At 37.1% G+C, this 20,603-nt stretch overlaps 1 long non-coding RNA gene across 1 annotated transcript in view; it reads left to right on the forward strand.

Moving 5' to 3' along the window:
* The window catches only part of LOC105532985, a 47,960-nt gene that overhangs the window by 12,296 nt on the left and 15,061 nt on the right, over window positions 1–20,603 (forward strand). The window contains exon 3 of the long non-coding RNA XR_001005066.1: window positions 11,591–11,689. This is a non-coding gene — a long non-coding RNA (uncharacterized LOC105532985). The remainder of the gene's footprint in view (window positions 1–11,590; window positions 11,690–20,603) is intronic.

The following is a 20,603-nucleotide window of genomic DNA, read 5'->3' on the forward strand; positions in this document are numbered from 1 at the left end:
CAAACCCTGAATTTCTCCATTCCTTACCACTATGTTCCATGGTATTACATTCAAAGCCTCAGTCACAGCCCACTGAAATCCATAGCAGTCAAATGGTTAAAAATCAGAGTTCCTAGAAAATCCACCTGAGATGATTAGTTAAAGCAATCTGAAAAAGCAAGATATTTCACTGCCTGCCACATAATGTTTCTCCAGGCCTAGCCCCTGTAAAAATAAAATATCATTAATGGAAGCCAACTCGTTACCCCATAAAATTACTACAACACATGTGCTTGAAAATGTAAGACAGATATTCTTAACTTGGCAAGCCACAGGGAACCACAGAAACGTTCTCCAAGAAATGATTTCATTTTGTTGGTTTTATATTTAAAGTCACATTTTTGGCAGGCAATCCCAAAGACAAAGTTCCAAGAGTAAACTGGCCTATGGGATAGAACTCAGACTTCTGGTCACTTGCCCACACGTGTTTAAATCACTTACCTGTCCTTGTATACCGGACATAATGATCTGGGAGCCTGGCTCTGTTCCTTCTAGTTGTAGACCTCTTTTTGCCATCTTTTCTTCTACCCTCCATACTGAGTGTAGTTTATTACTTTAGCACACATATGTGGGGTTATAAAACAGTCTAGATTTGAAGTGCTACTCTGGCACTTAAGAGTAGTGTAACTTAGACAAATTACATAACCACACTTTGCTTCAGTTCACTCATCTATAAAATAAGCATCACAATAATGTCTATGTCATAAAGCTGTTATGAAGATTGAATCAGTTAATGTATTAAAGTTCTTAAAATAATGCCCAGCATGTAGTGTGATATAGGTGGTAGCTGTTATTATTATCACCCAGCTGGATAACAGGACATGACCTAAATTAGCCAGCAAAATTATTCCCTGAGGTAAGTCAGCCAAAATCCGAAAAAAAAATTCTGTAGAAATGTGTGTGGAAGCTGACAGATATTCCCCCAAATACTACAACTATAAGGGACTCAGCTGAGTGATCAGGGAAAGTTACCTGGGATTCAAATTCACTATTTCCTCTGGATGCTTAAGAACTGTGAAATTTTAGTGAACAGAAGATTCTCAGGGTTTATCTCATATAGTTCCTTCATTTTATAAAGAAAAACCCGATCTATGAGTAAATACAAGGTTACATAAGTAATTAGTGGACAGCTTCCTGGGCCCTGATGCAGTGACTTTTTTTCTTACATTAAGGTAAGATAATTTCTTTATTCCCTCTCAAGTGATGATGGGAAGAGAAAGACAAGAATCTGAAATAGGTTGTAAATCTCCATAATCTCTGCTTACAAAGAGGTCCATTCCAACTCAGAAATATTTACTTAACACAAAATCTTGAAACTGTAGAAGTCTTTGGGCTTGGAGCTTTATAACTATTTACTCAGCTGATTATCTCCATTTCTTACAGTGAAATGTGAAACTTGTTTTTTAAGAGTGTATGTGCAGCTTGAAATCTTCAAGATAGGCAAAAAATGTGAGTTAGGTTTTCCCATTTGGGTGCCAAACTTACAATCTTAACCTTTTCCTCTTCTCATCTTTGCTTCTATTATTCTGATTTCAGAATAATGTCCAGCCCCATTATATACATTTCTGTAGCATTTTCATTTCCCAAGGGTCTTCCTGATTTGACTTATATTTCTCAACAATTGTCATTAGCTTTATCATCCTCACTTGACCAATGAGGAAATCAAACTTAGAAAGGATTCAGCGACACTCTTCTATGATCACATAAGTAAAGGGGAAGCCTGATTAAAAAACAACAACAAGAAACAAACAAAACAAAACAAAAAACAAAGAGACAGGTTTTCTGAGTCATTCTGTCTTTCATTTATTCAATATTATCTTGCCGATATGACTGTGTGTTTCCCATGTGCACTGAGGATAAGTGTTTGTTTTTTTTTTTTTTAAATTCACTCAAGATCCTTTCTTAAAGCTTAGCTTATATCCAGATCAGTTATGTTTTATTCTAACACACAGTAAAACTATTCAGTGTTATCAATGAGTTCACAAAGTAGTCAAAAGGTAAACTATACCTGAGATATCAAGTATAAAGAAATAAGAGGTTTTTAGGGTAACAATATAAAACAAATTATAAATGTGCTGAGGTCAATAAATCAGTGACCAGATAATTAGAGCCAATCAGAACCACAGACATAACTGAGAAAGACTATCTGTAGGTCAGCTTCACTGTTTCCCTCCCAGCCTTACTGCCCCAGTCACTCTACAGCTCCCAGGTTTAGTCACACCAGACTAGTTTCATTTCTTTGCACACCTCATGCAATTTCAACATGTCTTCCTACAATTTGTATTTCCTTTTCATATTTTCTTGTGCTTCTATTTTTTAAAAAAATGACTTACTTATCATTTTATTTATCCTTCAAAGTCTCCTTCAAAAGTGTCCAAGACTGATAAAACTACTGTCGTTTAGGAACCCTCAACCAGTAACTGGGGCCTCCTAGGAATTTAAGAGACTCTAGGAAATAAGAAGGAAAAGTCAGTTCATAATAACTTCTCATCCTCATGAAGTTTCTCATCCTCATGAAGTCAGGAGACTATTAGAGACCAAGAAAGTGATGATGTGATGTTTCCTGCTCATCCCCTAATTCAACAATTTTATTGAGCACCAACTATTTTATTTTTCTAAGTAAAAATGCATCATTAAATAAGACAAAAATTATCCTCTTATGATGTTTTTATTATGATAGCAAGCCAGACAATTACATATATATATATATATATATATATATATATTTAACAACACACATAAATATATAACTTAAAATTGTGGTGACTGTAAAAACTCAAAAAGACAATAAGATTATATTTGAGGGAAATGTAGACATTTTGGTTGAATCTCCAGCACTTACTTCATCATCTCTTGATGAATAACAGCAATGCATGATTTGGAGAAAGATTTCAGTTCAAATGGTGATGACTCATATCTCATATTTATAAATTATTCCCATCTACTTTATCAATGATTGGTTCAAGCATAATCATGTGACTCAGTTCCAGTCAAAAAAATGTAAAACCAGTTTACTGCAGGCATCAGAGAAAGTTTAAAAAAAAATTTTATGGAAGAACCATAACAAATTAATAGTTTTATGGTATTAACAAGGAGCCTTGTGGCCCAGAATTTTCCTGAAACCATTTTTACCATCATGAAGGGGGAACCAGCTGTAGGAGGAATATAATGATATGGAAGCTGGAGTTAAAAAAGGAACGAACTTGTTAGGGTACTAAGTCAATCACCTGAAACTCACCTGATTTCAGGATCTCCTCTTGTAGGATCTCATATTTCCTGCTGTTAACATAAACTTGAACCACATTTTCTTTTACCTGTTCCTGAAAACAAATGACACAAAAGGCTAGATGGTCAGGCAAGATCTCTCTAAAAGGTGACGTTTGGACTGAAACCTAAATGATGAGAAGTAGCTAACTGACCAAAGATCTGGAGGAGTTGGAGACAGTCAGGATAAAGAGGCTAAGGAGTAAAGAAATAACGATCAGCTTTTTGAGGGACAGAAGGAAAGCCAGTGTGGCTGGTGAAGTGTGAACCAAAGAGAGAATGGGATAAGAACCAATTGAAACATACACAAGAGTCAGAGTTTTAACTGAGATTTTAATAGATTCGAAGCATCTCTTCTTTGAAAGGTTTAGCAGAAATCGAAGTTTTTGTTATTCTTTCTGAAGTCATATATTTGCCATGACATCCAAAGCAAAGAATACCTTAAATGCTCTCCATCCCCTCAGCTAAGATCCACGTCTCAAATTTGAAGATCCTAAATTAGGCAATTCTGACAGAATGCTGAGTAATATACACCCTTTTGTCGGGCTATAAAAATCCAGGAACATAGGCAGAAAAGATTTGATGGTAAAAAAATTATTGTAAGACAAATGGGAAGGGGAAAGAGACAGTCAATATTCTGACATCCGGGCATACAAACAATTCTGCTTCAGTGATTTTAAATATCCAGAGCCAAATGGAGAATTAGAGACAGTGTTAAACTATCACCGTTTATCTTCATAGTTTATTATTGCTTCTAAATCCTTAACATATTGTAAAACTAAATGCTCCACTTTACTCACCTGTATAACACTTGTACGTATTCTATTTTAAACCTAATTTTGTTTAGTTATGTGCGTATGTATCTATGTCTTTCCCAGCAGATTGTAAGTTCCTGGAAAAGAGACAACTTGAAATCTCTTTTGTATTCCCTCATCCTCTGACAGCTCTATCAATTTAATAGAAACTCAGTACATTTTTGATGAATTAAATGCTCCTTAGTTGCCATTTAACACTGGCAGACAGGTGCTAAGATTCCATTTCTCAATAATTATATTATATAGAATGCATACTAGGTAAGCTCATTCCAATAGTTTGTGACAAAATTTTATATAAAAGAAGGATTCTATTTCAGTTTATAAATAATTACAGGCTTTTTTTGGTCTAACTTCAAAATTTAACTGATGTCTGAGTTTCTGAAACCAACAATTCCTTCATTTGTTTCATAGAAACAACTGCTCTAAATTGCAAACAACTGTCTAAAAACATACCCACATTCACATGGTACATTCACCTCATTCTTCAAATATTGGTTTCCTTAAGGAATCAGTTTCTGGCACCCAACATTTGGTTTTGATGTCCTTCCTATGTGTTCGCAGAGCAACCTGGTTTGTATGACTCAACCTATGTAGTTCAGTCTTACCCTGATAGATACACAATAGATGTTTGGTTGATTAATCAAGAAAAAGTCTGTGACATCCAACTTCCTTCCCATCTGCAAGCGCTTATCAGAGAGACAGCCAACATAATAATGTCTGCCGTGTGACTGATACAATAAATAAATAAATAAATAAATAAATATTAATGCTGTTGATATTAGCAAAGTAGCATATATTATGCCAAGAGCATTCACACACATTATTTCGTTTCATCCTCAAGACTTCTTCTAAAGCCAGTGATCCTTCCTCTGCTCTTCTCCACTTCCATCTACAGGCTAAGGCAATGGAAATCGAAACTCAAAATGAGCTTTTTTTTTTTTTTTTTTTTTTTTTTTCTGAAACTGAATTTAAGTCTGAAGGATTCTAGAAATATATATATATATACACACACACACACACATATATATATATAAAATTCACTTGTGTTCAATGTACTCTATTCATTGAGTCTAAGAATTCCTTGAGAGCCAGGGGAATTATTTATTTATGGTATTCTTTTCAGCCTCCCACTGTAATGCCCAGCATGTGTTATGTGCCCATTAAAGGCCAATTGAATTTAAACAAGGAGGATCATTTCTTAAAATTCTCAACAGTGAAGCTACAAGTGCAAGAAAAATCTACTTTATTTTCTAGCCAAATCAAAGTTTTGCTTACTCAGATATTTCTTTTTTCAATTATTCTGCTTAACCAATATTTTACTGAAGTAAAATAAGTCATCAAATAAAATCAGTTTCTCTTGCAAACTAACATTTTTCGTTTTGCTTCACATATTCATTAGTAACCTTAAAGTACGCTATTTTAAATATATTATTGATATAAACTTATATATTTAAAACTGAGTATATTACCATGTTTATCTTGCTATTTGCTGGACATCTTAACAAGTAAACTTGATTCATTTTCAAGCTTTTGAAAGAAAATGTTCCGGCAACTGCTAGTTGATCTTGATGAATCAGGACTAGCTCCCACAATTAACTTCTGAGATTTTAAATTTGTCAAAGAGAAAGTACAAATGACTTAATGTGTGGAAGAATGTCAGTGTCCACTGTATTATGATCTGCTAGTAAGCAACCTCAGTTCCTCTTCCTGGTTCCAACTGAGGTTAAAATGAAACTTTCTGGATCTGCTTCTGAATATTCTCTATTTTCGGCGATAAAAACTACTAAATTGTTGACATCTCAGTTGGCTCCATAACTGATATATTTCAAACTGTGTATTTACTTTAAAGTATTGCTTTACCTTTACAAATTTAATACACTTTAAAAATCCCTTGAAAATGTAAGTTTAGATTTTGTCATTATTGGGTAATTTGACATCGAATAAGGAAAATGAAATATTTTTATCTGTTTCAAACAAATGAAGATATAAAAGATGCTGCCATTTTTTCCCTGGTTTATCATGTAGTTGCTGTTATACAAAGAGGAATGAATTCAACATCAAACATCTGTACTTCAATGTCAACATGCGGTTCAGTAGCAAACAAGTGATTCCATGATTTACATGAAGAGCTAGCAGGTTTTAATTTTAGGTTGAATCAGTTTCTAGAACTTCTTCTAAAATTTGAGCCAACAATTCTGGGAAAATCATCTCTGATAAGTGATGAAGATAATATGTCATTGTTGTTGTTTGTTTTGTTTGTTTGTTTGAAAGACATCCTGGGATTCCTGAGGAACATAAAACAGCTAGAGTCACTATCAAATCAGGCTGGGATTCTTTAGCTCTAATGCCAGTCCATATCACTGTTGAAGCATTCTCACCACAGATTACTCTCCTGTTAAAGTGGCAATTTGAATATTTCCTCCAAACCTTTTGTTTTAATTATTAAATACAGTTGCCCAGAGAGATTTTTGTTGTTGCTGTCAGACTTTATGTCAGGTAGGCTGTATTCTCTGCATTCCCTAAAACATTTCGGTATCTCAATAATCAGCTACTTGGTTGTCTTTCAGTTTCTTAAGAAGGACAGTCACATGTCACAAGAGAACTCAGCCAGGTATAAACAGACAATGAAATCAAAGCTGTACCAACCCCTTCCACCATAGAATCATGGACTTTAAGAAGTTTCAGGGACTGTCTAGCCCAATGTTTCATTTTACAGATGAAAAATTCTGAAGGTCACATTGGTTCAAGACTTTTTTAAGATCATAGTGTCTACTAGCAGGTATATCTTCTGGCTCCTAGATTCGTTCGTCCTAAATCTCGTGGTCCTCAGATCTTCTCGTTGCCATTCTCGTATCCTCCTGTGAAGGACTAGCATCTTCCAGACTTCTTTTTTATATGGCTCCTGCTGGTTTAGGCCACTGGGAGGCACTGGTAGAGGACTGGAGGACTAGAAGAAGAAAGAAGCAAACAGTGCCTTAACAATATCTGTACATGGTAAAGCCATAATATTGCATTTTTCACATATGAGTATGATTAGAAATTCAAGATTTAGTATATTAATCACAGATGGAAAATTTCAATGTCTCAAGGGGCTGGTTAGGTCACATAAATGAATAAGGCAGGCACAGTAGACACCATGGAGAACACTCAACCTATCTAGAGAAGACAGACTAACACACAGCTCCAGAAAACTACTGCCCTGCGAAAAGCTGGCCCATGCTGCTGACTTCTCCGAATTTTTCATTGAAAGGAAACACCTAGAACTGCATGTGAAATTTTCTTTTTTTCTAAGTGATAGCAAGCATTTCAATTTTAAAACACAACTATATGGACCAAATGCAATTTAACTGTGAGTTAAATCTGGCAGGCAGTTTATGATTCTGGCTTTGGGACAACAGCTCACCTCTAGGGAGGAAAAGTGTATTTAAATATTCACCAAGAAGTGCAGGATTAAAGCACTCACTGGAGTAGTTCCTTTTCCCCACTGCCCTGCACGTCGAATACGTGGTTATTTCAAATAATCATTCTATCTTGCTAAAACATCTTAACATAGCTGCTAAAATATTGCACTTTACTTAGTGTGTTTAAACACAGACTAAGCATGATCATACAGAGTTTTGGGGAGTTAAAAGGGCAACATTTGATAAAGACCATCAAACTGAGTTGCCAAAAAACCAAACAAATTCTGCTGTAAGTACATGGCATACCTTCAGTTATTATCTACAAATAAACCCTGGTAATGAGGTTTGGGATTCCTCTCAGTTGCATGTTGATGATAGATTCTCTGTGGAACTGACTCTAACCCATTAAGCAAGCTTGTTCCTGCCACCATGGCTGTTAATTTGACAAGACACTGTCGCATTAAGTAGAACAAACATGTTTTCATCCAGTCAGCCATCCAGAACCGACATGGCTGTTACTCTAACAACTGGATATTGATTGGAATCACTCACCCCTTCTGACCCTCCACTGGGAGGTGGAGACCAGGCTCAAGCTGGCTGAAGATTTGCCTCATTGGCACACATGGGTAGCATATTAAGGATAGCCACAAATTTTAAACCATTTAGCTCCTTGTCATGTTCATCCTTCAGGTACTGTCTGGTTCTCAGTTTCTTCAGTGGAGCAATAGGCTCCCAATAAATCATTGTTTATTAATTTTATAGATCTACACATCCATTTGTGAGGATGAATTTGTGCTGTTTTAGCATTTAAAACTTCATAAATGCAAAACATCATAAGGCACACAAAGAAATTTTACAAGAAGTCCAAAAGATAAAAAATTAAAAAAATTTTAAATTCTAAAAGGTAGGATGGAGTCTTCCCTCTCTTTTTAATCTATGTGATTGAGAGACATCCACTTAGTTTTTGAATGACCAATCCATTTATCCCAGATATAATCTTAAAAGGCTATAAATCAAGCTAACTGAAAAAAAAAATGATATTTACCTGATGTTAACTGTTTTTAATCTGGCTATTTTTAACCTGCTTATTAATATGGGTACCTAACATTTAGTAGAGCTTGCTTTTCACTCAGTCATTCATTTACCATAGATAAATTTTAACATGTGAAATTGCTGGGGTATCATTTACCTGTGTCTCTATGTCAATCTCAGCATGTGTTAGGCCCTGCTCTGTTCACTAAACTTCACATGCATGACAGCATCCCATGGTTGAAAAGGACCTTAAAGGACATTTAGTCAAATTGTTCACCAGACTCCCTTGCCTGCTCTGGAACAGTCTCAAGAATTGGGCATTCAATATTTGCTTGAACACCTCCAGTGTTGGTAAACTCATTAAACTCATAACCATCTGGAGAATTCTATTAAAATATTAGACATATATCCTCTGTTTTTTCTAGTATAGGTCAAATCCTTCTTCTGCAGGGAAGTGATTCAAATATCCAAAAATAGTAATGATATTCTCTTTCTGTCTTCTTCAAGAGATATGGTTTGAAGTTATGTCCTCACCCAAGTCTCATGTCAAATTGTAATCTCCAGTGTTGGAGTTGGGGCCTGGTAGAAGGTGACTGGATCATGGGGGCAGATTACCCCTTTGGTGTTGTAGAGTTCTCATGAGATCTGGTGGTTTATAAGTGTGTGGCACCTCCCTGCATCTCTCTTCTGCTCCGGCCATGTGAAGTGCCTGGCTCCTTCTCTGCGTTCCACCATGATTGTTAAGTTCCCTGAGACCTTCCCAGAAGCTGATGCTGCTATGCTTCCCCACACAGCCTGCAGCACCATGAGCCAATTAAACTGATTTTCTTTATAAGTTACACAGTTTCAAGTATTTCTTTATAGCAATGTGAGAATGGACTAATACACTCAGCTAAACACCTCAGTTCTTTGAACTACTTATCTTATAGCAGTCTGCAAACTGTGATCTAAGAGCTGTATCCAGCCTTTCACCTGTTTTTGTAAATAAAGTTTTATTAGAACAAGTCCATTCAATTACATATTTTCTAAGCTGCTTTTATACTACAATGGCAGAATTGACTAGTTGTGTGAGAGAGTGTACAACCCCCAAATATTGAATAACCTGGCCCTTTAAAAAAAAGTTTGTTGGCCACTGTCTTATACCATGGTGTGCTAAGAACCCTCATCATCTGTATTCTGGATGTTTTTCAGTTTTTCACTATTGCTATAAGCCTGTGACCCGCAAAACTCAAGAAGCTTGTGTTACTTGTTCTGGATACATTTTCTATTAATGTAGAAAAAAGTCCTTTGGCTTACAAAAATTCTCCATCCTAAAGCACAAAGAAATCCTCAGTTAAACCATTGAGATTAGCCTGATTTATAGCAGAAAATATAAAGTTTTGCTGTTTTTCTCCAAGTGTATTCTTATTTTACTGTTCCATCGTTGCTTTAAAATATACTTTTGAGTACCTGTTATTGCAGAGCATTGTTCTAGACACTACATAAAATACTAAGACAGGGTTCTTCCCAAAAGAGTTTGCATCTGGCTGTATGGAGGAAAGTATTTATAAAATACCTGATATATTTGGGGTTTTACAAATCTCCCTTCACTGGATTATCAGCTGCATAAGGTCAGGCTGCCTTGTCTGCTTGGCCCTGTAACGTCTCCCCAGTGCCTAGAATGGTGCTCAGCATATGGTAAATTATCAGCAAATATTTGTGGGATGAGGGAAACGATTAGAAGAGGGAGACAAAATGTAATCAAATATTAAATTATGTGATAAAGACTATACAAACAACAGGAACTCTGGGAAGAAATAGATCAACATGGTCTGGACAGAGTGCTGAATGGAAACTTCATCATGGAATCTAACTTCTCCTTTAAAAATAGATATCTCTTTTACAATCTGCAGATTGTTATTTCTCACCCACATCAGAATCCTCTAGTTGGCTTATTAAAAGGAGAGATTCTTGATGCCTACGAGGACTCCTGAATCAGAATCTGGCTGCCATGCCCAGAAATTATTCTTATGAATTCTAAAATTTGAAAACTATCCCTCTCAACAGAAGGTGACACAGTCTCTATGTGAATACCTCTAGTGATGAAGAACTGACACTCCCACAAGCTTCTGTATTTGTTAGCTTTAGTTGTTGAAAAATAATTTTTTACTGAGTTGCAATCTGCTTCCCATCATTTCTAATCATTGGTCTCAGCTGCATTCATTAGAGTCACAAGAGACAAATTTATTTTTTCTCTTGCATATGACAACTCTTCAAATGTGGAGAGTTCTATTAAATGTCTTCTCCTAAATCAACATGACTTAGATGCTCTTATCTTTATAGTTGTTGTTCACTAGCAGAACTTCCCGAGATCTATCAGTTACCCCAACATTCTGCTGAGGTGCCAGAGGAACCCGGCACTCAGAGCCAAGTAAGTGGTTTGGGAATCTGCAGATGAATCTCTTTTCCTTCTATACCAAATGAAACAGTCTGCCACAACCCATTCATCATTCACACCTGAAGCCAGAGTGTGCACTTCCCCCTCTAGCCCTTTATATTCAGTCTCAGCAGACTCATTGGAAGGGGTTGAGGAGAGACATGTTCATAGATTGTGGATTCCCATCTCCACACCATTCTTAACACTCCTGTCAAGTTCCATATTTCCCAACATCCATCTTAAAATGTGTCTCCCAGAACAGACTAATGTAGAGGTCAAGGTCTAAGTCAGAGTTAGACTTCACCACTAATTAGCTGTGCAACATTGGGTGATTATTGTTTAAATTCTTTTACCCTTCATTTACTTAATCTATAAAATAGAAATAATAGCACTGCTTCATATGGTTGTAAGAATTTAATGTGGTAAAGCAATCAACACAGTACCTGGTGGTATACAGTAGGAAATATAGGTAAAGCAATCAACATAGTACCTGGTGGTATACAGTGAGTTTTCAATAAATGTCAGCCATTATTACTACCTTCTTGGTAGAATGAGACTATTACATCCCAGCAATCCTGTGAGTGTTGTAATATTTTTATTTACATTTCTGTCTCTTTGTGCAGATGGTGAACACAGGCAGGGGCCACATCTGACTTATCTCTAGCTCCAGGTACTAAAGAGCCACTGGGGAGAGCTCAGTCACGTAATCGAACACTACCTAAGTTTTCAACCTCTCCAGTATTTTGCATATTACCAACCCCCTACTTTGTGCTTCTAAACTAGGCCAACCTAATACATGCAACTCTGTGGGCAATCAATTTTAGAAAGCCACCATCACAACAGCCTCTTCTTCATAATTGTCTGAAATCCAGCTTCCCTGCCCCTGCCCTTGAGCCTATGCTGAGTCCATCTCCCTGTCTTACACCTGATCCCCTGGCTCGGTCACAAATTTTTACTTACGTGCTCACTTATGGACATACGGACTAGATTTGAGCTTGCTCTCTGACTCGCCCATATTCTGACCCTTATGAGTAGCCATGCTGGTTTCCTGAGTTGCAAACTCCCAAGCTTAGAGCAGTACCCTGTTTTGGACGTCTGGCCAGCACTCCAGTCATGCCTGCCCTATCACCCCAGAGAAAAGCAGTCAGGGAATAAGAAAGATGCCACAATACAGGGTTTGCTACACATCAGACTGATCTGGCTCACCATGTCATTTTAGTTTCAACTCTTTTGCTTTGCAGACAAAGGGTAAGAGCAACACATCATTAATATGTTATTGCATTATCAGTGATGAGGTGCTAATAAAGTTAGTTCAACAAGACATGGGTTACACATAGGTAGGTCCCAGAAAATTTTATCAGCATCAGCTCTGGAAGTCAGGATGATGATGACATCAGGTCTTAAAAGCAAACTGCAGGGGCTGAATCTGACCTCCTTTGTCTTTGTGGCGGTGGCTCAACACCCAATCAATCTTACAACAGCAGTGTGATGCTTTACGCAAAAGAGGCTGGCGCAATTCAGCTGAGTGGGCGGGTTGATGGAAAGTGACTCTGGCATTGCTGAGTTCAAAAGGAATTAAGGATTCATGAGAACGCTGCACAGGCAGGCAAGCATAGATCCCCGGATGAATGCTGAATGAGTCACAAGGGAGACCTGGCTGGGCTTCGAATCCCAAATAAGCAAGGAATTGCTTTTTGATGATGCCTAACTATAAATATCATCACCTCAGAAAACCAGGTTCTCCTCTTACAGTGTCAGGAATCAGCAAAGAGGACTACAAGACCAAATGTGTATGTTATTGACAAACATAATGCTTTACATAAAGAACACTGCCACTCTAAAACCAGTTGTGAAGCAATTTTGAATTTTTCTTAATATTTTAATTGTACTTTAATCAGAGTAAAAAATCATGGGTGGAATTCAAAAATGTTCATTTTTGGGGGCCACTTCACTGGCAATATAATTACAAGCATTTTCTCTGGTCCTAATCTGGGTTTGGTTATGAAATTGCTAATGTCTAAGTATCACATATCATAAAAATGAGTGTGTTTCAGGTTTGTCTGCCACTTTTTCACTCCAACTCCTTACATTTTTTTGAATTTCTTTCTTTTGACCACGGATGGAAAACAAAGAAACAAAAATTGTATTTTTTTGCCAAAATTTTCCAAAAAGCATTGAAAAAAATGTGTCCAAAATCCTTGGGTTTTAAATACTTGTCTCTGTTGTGCTTGTCACGAGCAGCTCTTGTGGAATCCCTCACTGCAGGACTTGATGAATTAGTGCAGTCCTTGCTCACAATCAGGAAAGGTGTTAAGGGCTGTATCCTTGTGACTTATTCAATTCTGCAAGGGTGGATGGGCCTTATTTTCAGCAAAGCTGGGCCCACATAATTGTCACAATAGAGGAAGTCAATATCCTGCTTAACATCCAATATGGTTCTGTATTCATCAAATGCCTGGGATAGGGTGATATGTGTCAACACTGGAGCTCCATGTATAATTTTTTAAGTATATACAGAGACACATACGTACATAAACCTGATACAACACTGTATTCTCACCATTGTGCCTTCAATATAATGTGTCAAACAATGGGACCTAATTTAGGGGTTAATAAATTATGTATGTAGAGACCTGGATCAACATGGCTATACTCAACCGTAATGTTCAGCAAGCTGATTAAACCAAGGCAGGTCTGAGCTCTAGACTACGTGACCAGAATTCCATGAACAGGGTCCCTGCATCATCTGGGAAGAATTCATCTGCTTTCCCTGCTCTCTTCCAATTTCTGACTGTTCTCTATGTAGCTATTTGTCAATTAAAAGGAAGGAGACAGTGCTGCTGCTACACTGTGTTCCTATCTTCACTAACATCTACTAAGAAAATTCCAGCACCTTGCCTGACAAATGCAAATAAATATTGTATCATTTTGATTAATCACAGTAATATACACGACCACTCAACTTTTTTAAAAAAAGAATCACTGGCTTTTCAGGAATTTCTGGGAGTTTTTACTATTTTCCTTCATTTTACGGTAATGTAAAGGAGAATCATGCTACAAAAATCTAATACTTATCTTTTCCTTGAATGTAATTTATACCATCTAAACTCCTCTTTGATACTTTAAAATTACTCTGTTGGATCCTCACCTGGGATTTTTATAATATAAATAAAATGTTCTCTGCATTAAGACTTAGGTATATAAATAAATAAATTTATACATTCCTTTCTCTGAAAAGAGTTACAGATCGGAATGTACAATACATGATATATTTTTATTCTTACAATCTTCTCTCACAACATGCCTATACATTGTACATTAAAACCAGGTTTGGGCCCTGCTAAACTTCATATGTGCATGTGACATATATTAATGTAAAAATCTTATTATTTTCCTCATAATAGAAGCACTTGAAAATTTGCTTAGAATCTCCAGAAGCAAATAATAGAAAAATTGGTATCTAAGAAAGTTGGGGGAGTATCAGAATAGCATTAAAGGCCTTTTTGAGTTTTAACAAAAAATGAAAGAAAAAGAAAGAAAGAAAGAAAGAAAGAAAGAAAGAAAGAGAAAAGAAGAAAGAAAGAAAGAGAAAAGAAGAAAGAAAGAAAGAAGAGAAGAGAATGAGAAAGAAAGAGAGAGAGAGAGAGACCCTCCTTCAGCAAGGTGTTTAGAGGTTCAAGCTCTAAGATACCATGCGCCATCTGGCCTCAGCCCGTCTTCCCAGTCCTCTCTCTCCTCCTTACCCCTTCTACTAGCCTTCCTCTCCTGTCCTATTGGCTACTGTTTAGTCCCTGAATATATGCACTATCATACCACTATGACTTTGCCCATGCTGCTCGCTATCTTTCCACCTCCTCACTCCTCCTCTACCTATTGGGGTCCACTTAGTTTCTGAGACTTCATCCAAATCTCACTTTTTCTGTGAAATCGTCCTCAAGTATACCTTGTTCCACATCTCCTACTCACCCAACTAAAAAGAATGTCAGCCCCTGGTGCATTAAGTACAGTTTGTCTGTCTCCTTCAGCCTCTAGGACAGGAATTGGCATAAGCAGTGGATTATGAACAAATTAACCAATTGCCAATGTACAAACCTTACTTCAGTCTCTATGACCTTCCCTTTTAGAACCACACTTTGCATTTTATTATTTTTGTTTTTTAACTTTTATTTTAGGTTCAGGGGTACACGTGCAAGTTTGTTATATACATAAACTTGTGTAAAAGGGGTTAATTTACAGACGATTTCATCACCCAGGTACTAAGCCTAGTACTGAATAGCTATTTTTTTCTGTTCCTCTCCCTCCTCTTACCCTCCACCCTCAGGTAGGCCCCAATGTATGTTGTTCCTTTTTTTGTGTCCATGAGTTCTCATCACTTAACTCCCACTTATAAGTAAGAACATGTGATATTTGGTTTTCTGTTCCTGCATTAGGTTTCTAAGGATAATGGACTCCAGCTCCATTTATATTCCCATGAAAGGTGAGATCTTGCTATATAGTATTCCATGGTGTATATGTCCCACATTTTCTTTATCCAGTCTGTCACTGATGAACATTTAGGTTGATTCCACATCTTTGCCATTGTGAAGAGTGATGCAATGAACATTTGCATGCATGTGTCTTTATGGTAGAATGATTTATATTCCTCTGGGTATATCCACAGTAAAGGAATTGCTGGGTTGAATGGTAGTTCTGTTTTTAGCTCTTTGAGGAATCACCACACTGCTTTCCATTATGGCTGAACTAATTTACATTCCCACCGATGGTGTATAATTGTTCCCTTTTCTCTGCAATGTCACCAGCATCTGTTATTTTTTTCCTTCCCTAATTTCCCAGTGAACTCTGCTGCTTATTGGTGTTTCAAGTGTCCTTGTCAAGCCCTGGATTTCTTCCTGTTGATGTAATATTCACGTTATCACCAATATTAGGCCCTCTACAATTTCTTTTGGAGGTTTCTGACATGTCTTAAGACTAGAGAACACCATACTGAGTAAGAGTTAAGAAACTGACAGTCTGGACCTTAATATTTTACTTACTTACTCCAAGGCCTAAGACAACCACTATTTATTTCTGGGTCTCTGAATACTCACTTGTAAAATTAGGAGGATACACTGAGTGTCTAACTTCCTTTGCAATGCGAGAAAAATCTGTGGCTGGTAAGGTTTTCAAGAGTAGTGCCTCCGGTAGGAATAATTTCAGCTTGATAAAGATTTAATTTATTCATGTATTCATTCAACAAATATTCATTAAGTACCTATTTCATGTCAAGCATTTTTTCTAAGATCTGGGAATACAGCAATAAGCAAAATGTAAACGTAAATACCATCTATGTAGCTTACATCTGATAGAAGTAGAGAAAATAAATTATAACTCATCTATGTATGTGAATGTGTGAATGAATATTTATTCTATCTTTCTATGAAATCAAGCAGTTTTAAATGCTGTAGCAGGAAAAAGTTTAAGACCAGTTTAATGTGGAGAGAGAGGGAATATTGTTCAGGGCAAAGGTAGAAAGCTAGATGGACCTATGATTTCATTCAGTATATCCAGTGAGAGAGAGAAAGACAAAGTGTGTGTGTGTGTGTGTGTGTGTGTGTGTGTGTGTGTGTGTGTCCCAGGCAGATGGGACAGCAAGTGCAAAGGGCCTGTGGGGTCAGAGTACGACCACTTGCTCAAAGAATATAAAGAGGTTAAATTGCAACAGAATTAGACAGTGAATGAGAAATGAAGTCAAAGAGGCAGAGGTAGAAGAAATAGGTCACTAGGGCCCTGTGGGCCATTGTAAATGCTTGACTTTGAGTGCTGAGAGATTCTTGGAGGAATTAAAATAAAAGAGTGACAAACTCAGATTCAACCCCTTGGAAAGATCACTGTAGCTGTTGACTTGAAAATAGACAAGATATGGTCAGTGAAGAAGGTAAAGATAATTAAGAGGTTATTATAATAATCTACATATAAAACTACAGATAACTTGGACTTGGAAAGAAACCATGGAAATGGTGAGAGGCTGTTGGATCCCACTTATATTTTGAAGACAGAGCTGACAGAATTTCCATAGATTATTTATGTGCAGTGTAAGGCAGAAAAGGAGTTAAACATTGCAGTATTTGTGGCCTCAAAAGGGTAAGGAGATAGTTGGCACTTAGTGAAATAGGGAAGAGTGCAGGAGGAGCAGGGAAGGAATTCAGGAGGTTAGTTTGGGACAAGATAAGTTTGAAATGCCCCTCAAATATCCAAGTGGATGTTTCAAGTAGGCTGCTGGGTAAGAGTCTGGAATTCAAGAACAAGTTCTTTGCTAGAGATACAAATTTTAAAATGATTAGGATAGAGATGGCTTTATGAGATCTCAGAATGGATGATATTACTCAGGGAGTGACTACAGATAGAGGGATGCACAGGGATATGCAGAACCATTGGCCTTCACTAGGAACAAGATTAGGGGTCCTACTTCATTAACAGAACAGTCTAACTATAAGACTGTTGCCTGATGCAATTTGAATCTGGGCTCTGATCTCATCTTTCCTTCCTCAGAGGCATAAGGTAACCAGAACACCAGATTTGAAGTCAGATACAACCAGGTCCAAATCCTCATTCTGCGGTCTTATTCCTGCAGCATCTTAGAAACTGATTTACATTCTCTGAGCTTTGGGGCTCTCATTTGATCAAGGGGAATAAGTAGACTCATGGCACGTGAAGTGTACTTATATATAGCAGGTGAACACATGTTCACCTCTTTATTTTGGACATCGGTGAAACTTGAGCAGTAGTATCTTTTGTCAATTTCTTTAAAATTATCATCCTGCTCTAGAAAGTAAAGTTATCAAGCTGTTCTTTACACAGTGAGAGCATTTAACTCATCGCTAGTTCTAAATTTAGAAACCACCTCAAAATCCGGTCAAAGCACTTACACAAAAGGATTTGTCCAGCTTTAACCAACTGGAGCTTTATGGGACTCAAATTAAAAGATGGGTGTGCTCAGGTGCCTCAAAACAACTACTGAGAGTGAAGGAATAATAATAATGACTAACAAATCTTAAGTGCTTATTACATTAATCATCATCTGCTGCTGTATAACAAACAATGCCCAAACATAAAACAACAAATACTTATTATCTCTCACAGTTTTTGAGGGTTATGAGTCCAGAAGTGGCAAGCTGGGTAATCCTAGCTCTGGGTTTCTCATGAGGTTGCCGTCAAGATGATGACAGTTTAGTCATGTGAAATCTGTAGGGTCTGCTTATAAACTCGTTCACATGGTTGTTGGCAGGATTCAATTCATTGCTAGTTATTTACTGAAGACCTTAGTTCCTTACCACATGCGCCTCTCAATTCAGCAGCTAAGTGCCCTAGTTACATACAGTTGGTTTCTCCCTGGAATAAATGACCCAAGAGAGCAACCGGGACACAGGAAATGACTAGCACAGGAAATGACATATCATGAAAACTTCCATGGCCTATTCATTGGAAGTAAATCACTAAGTGTAGCAGCTGTCAATGGAATGCGAACTAAGCTCCACTTTGAAATTCACCACACCTATTATATGCTCTTTAGCCATTCCAAGTATGTGATGTAAATTATTTCTATTTAGTTTGTACCATAATTCCATGAGGTTAGAAGTTATCATATTCCCCATTTTGTAGATGAGATACATGAAGCTTAGAAAGTTTGATATTCACTCCAAGATGCAATAGTGCTGGGCTTCTAAACCAATCAGTCTGAATCTAGAGATAAAACATTTTGAATAATCAAAAAATTTATTTACTTCAGTAAAAGTTTTAATATTTTTCTTTGAAATTGATAATGTATATCTAGAGTATTTAGCATGCTTTAGTAAACAGAATTTTTGATTAAACAGAATATATCATTTTCTGACAATGTCAAGTAATTAAATATTTACTGTTTATGAATTAAGATGTATTGTGACAGTTAAATCTGAGTCTACAACATTTTTCTATATGGCTTATACTTCATTCTCAAACATCTATCCCAGAAGACTATTATTTAAAATATAAGCAGTAGTGAAGAAATTTAGCCACATATTCAGGTACAGAAGTTAAAAGTTGTAAGAGATTCTAACGGATTCTGGTATAAAATTATCTTAGTATCTTTTCACTCCCTTTTTTTAATGCTCACAGATTTATTTCCAATTATCTCATAAACGTGAGGGGGGAAAAGAGCCCCAGTGAGAAATAACTTACACGGTCATTTAAGAGCTGCTTTTCTGCCAGCAATTGCTTGAGTTTAATTTACCAGGAGACAAAATTGCAGTTGTTGAGACAGTCAAAGCAGAATGGGGAAGAGTCAATGATCCAGATCAAGGCTTCAGTAACGGGCAAGAAAAATGTCAGAAAGATGTTAATAGGATATGTAGAAGAAATGGGAGGGGAGAGAGAGGGAATGGAAGGGAGTAAAGAATGGAAGGGCAGAAAGAAAGGAAGGAAAGAGGACAATGAACAAATGAATGAATGTATAAAAGAACGGATGAAGGAAGAAACTGGGGCCTGCTATGATCTGATTTGTCCCCCAAAATTCATGTGATAAAATGTAATGGCCAATGTGATAGCATTAAGAGGAGAGGCCTTTAAGAGACGATTAAGTCATGATGGGGAAGCCCTCATGGATGGAACCAGGTTCCTCACAAAAGCCTAGAGAGAGTGGGTTCAGTCTTTTTTTGGTTTTGTTTTTGTTTTTGTCATGTAAGGACACAGTGTTTAATCTCCAGAAGATGCAGCAACAAAGTAACATCTTAGAAGCAGAGAAATTTGGCTCTATTAGAATCTCAACATGCTGGCACTTTGATTATAGACTTCTCCATCTCCAGAAGTGTAAGAAATAAATTTCTGTTGTTTATATGTTACCCCATGTCAGGTATTTTGTTACAGCAGAAATAATGAATGAAACGAAGGCCTGAAAGTAAAAGAAGGGAAATAATGGTGTAGGCAAAATGCCCTGCGGTGTCATGGAGAACGAACAAGTTTTGTGCAAAAGCTTTCAATGGGCCTCCATTGTCTAGAGCAAGTATGAATGAGCAAACTACTGCCTACTGCCTGCTGCCTGTCCCCAAGAGGGTTAACAGCTGAAGGGTAACAGCCAGAGCTTGACAACAGCCTGGGGAATAAGTTATTTATTTTTAAAGTGGGAACTTGTAACTGCCCAATAGGTTCTTCCTGCCTGCTGCACAAGTAAAGACCACAGCATTTCAGTAAAGAAAGAGTTTAACTGACATGAGGCTGGCCACAGCACGTGGGAGATGGGGTTATTACTCAAATCAATCTCTCCGAAAATTTGGGGATGGAGTTGTTAAGTACAATTTGGTGGGTAAGGGGTTGGAAAGTGGGGAGTGCTAATTGGTCATATCAAAGATGAAATCATAGGGAGTGGAAGCTATTCTCCTGCACTGAGTCAGTTCCCAGGTGGTGGCAAGAACAGAAGAACCTGTTTATTGATCTGGTTGGTGCCAGCTGATCCACTAAGTGCGGGGTGTGCAAAATACTTCAAGCACTGATCTTAGGTTTTATAATAGTGATGTTATCCTGAGGAACAATTTGAGGAAGCTCAGAATCTTGCAGCCTTCAGCTGCATGACTCCTAAACCATAATTTCTAATCTTGTAGCTATTCTGTTAGTCCTACACAGGCA

The sequence above is a fragment of the Mandrillus leucophaeus genome, unplaced genomic scaffold (assembly GCF_000951045.1).
Source record: "Mandrillus leucophaeus isolate KB7577 unplaced genomic scaffold, Mleu.le_1.0 Scaffold1211, whole genome shotgun sequence".
NCBI classification, from domain to species: Eukaryota; Metazoa; Chordata; class Mammalia; order Primates; family Cercopithecidae; genus Mandrillus; species Mandrillus leucophaeus.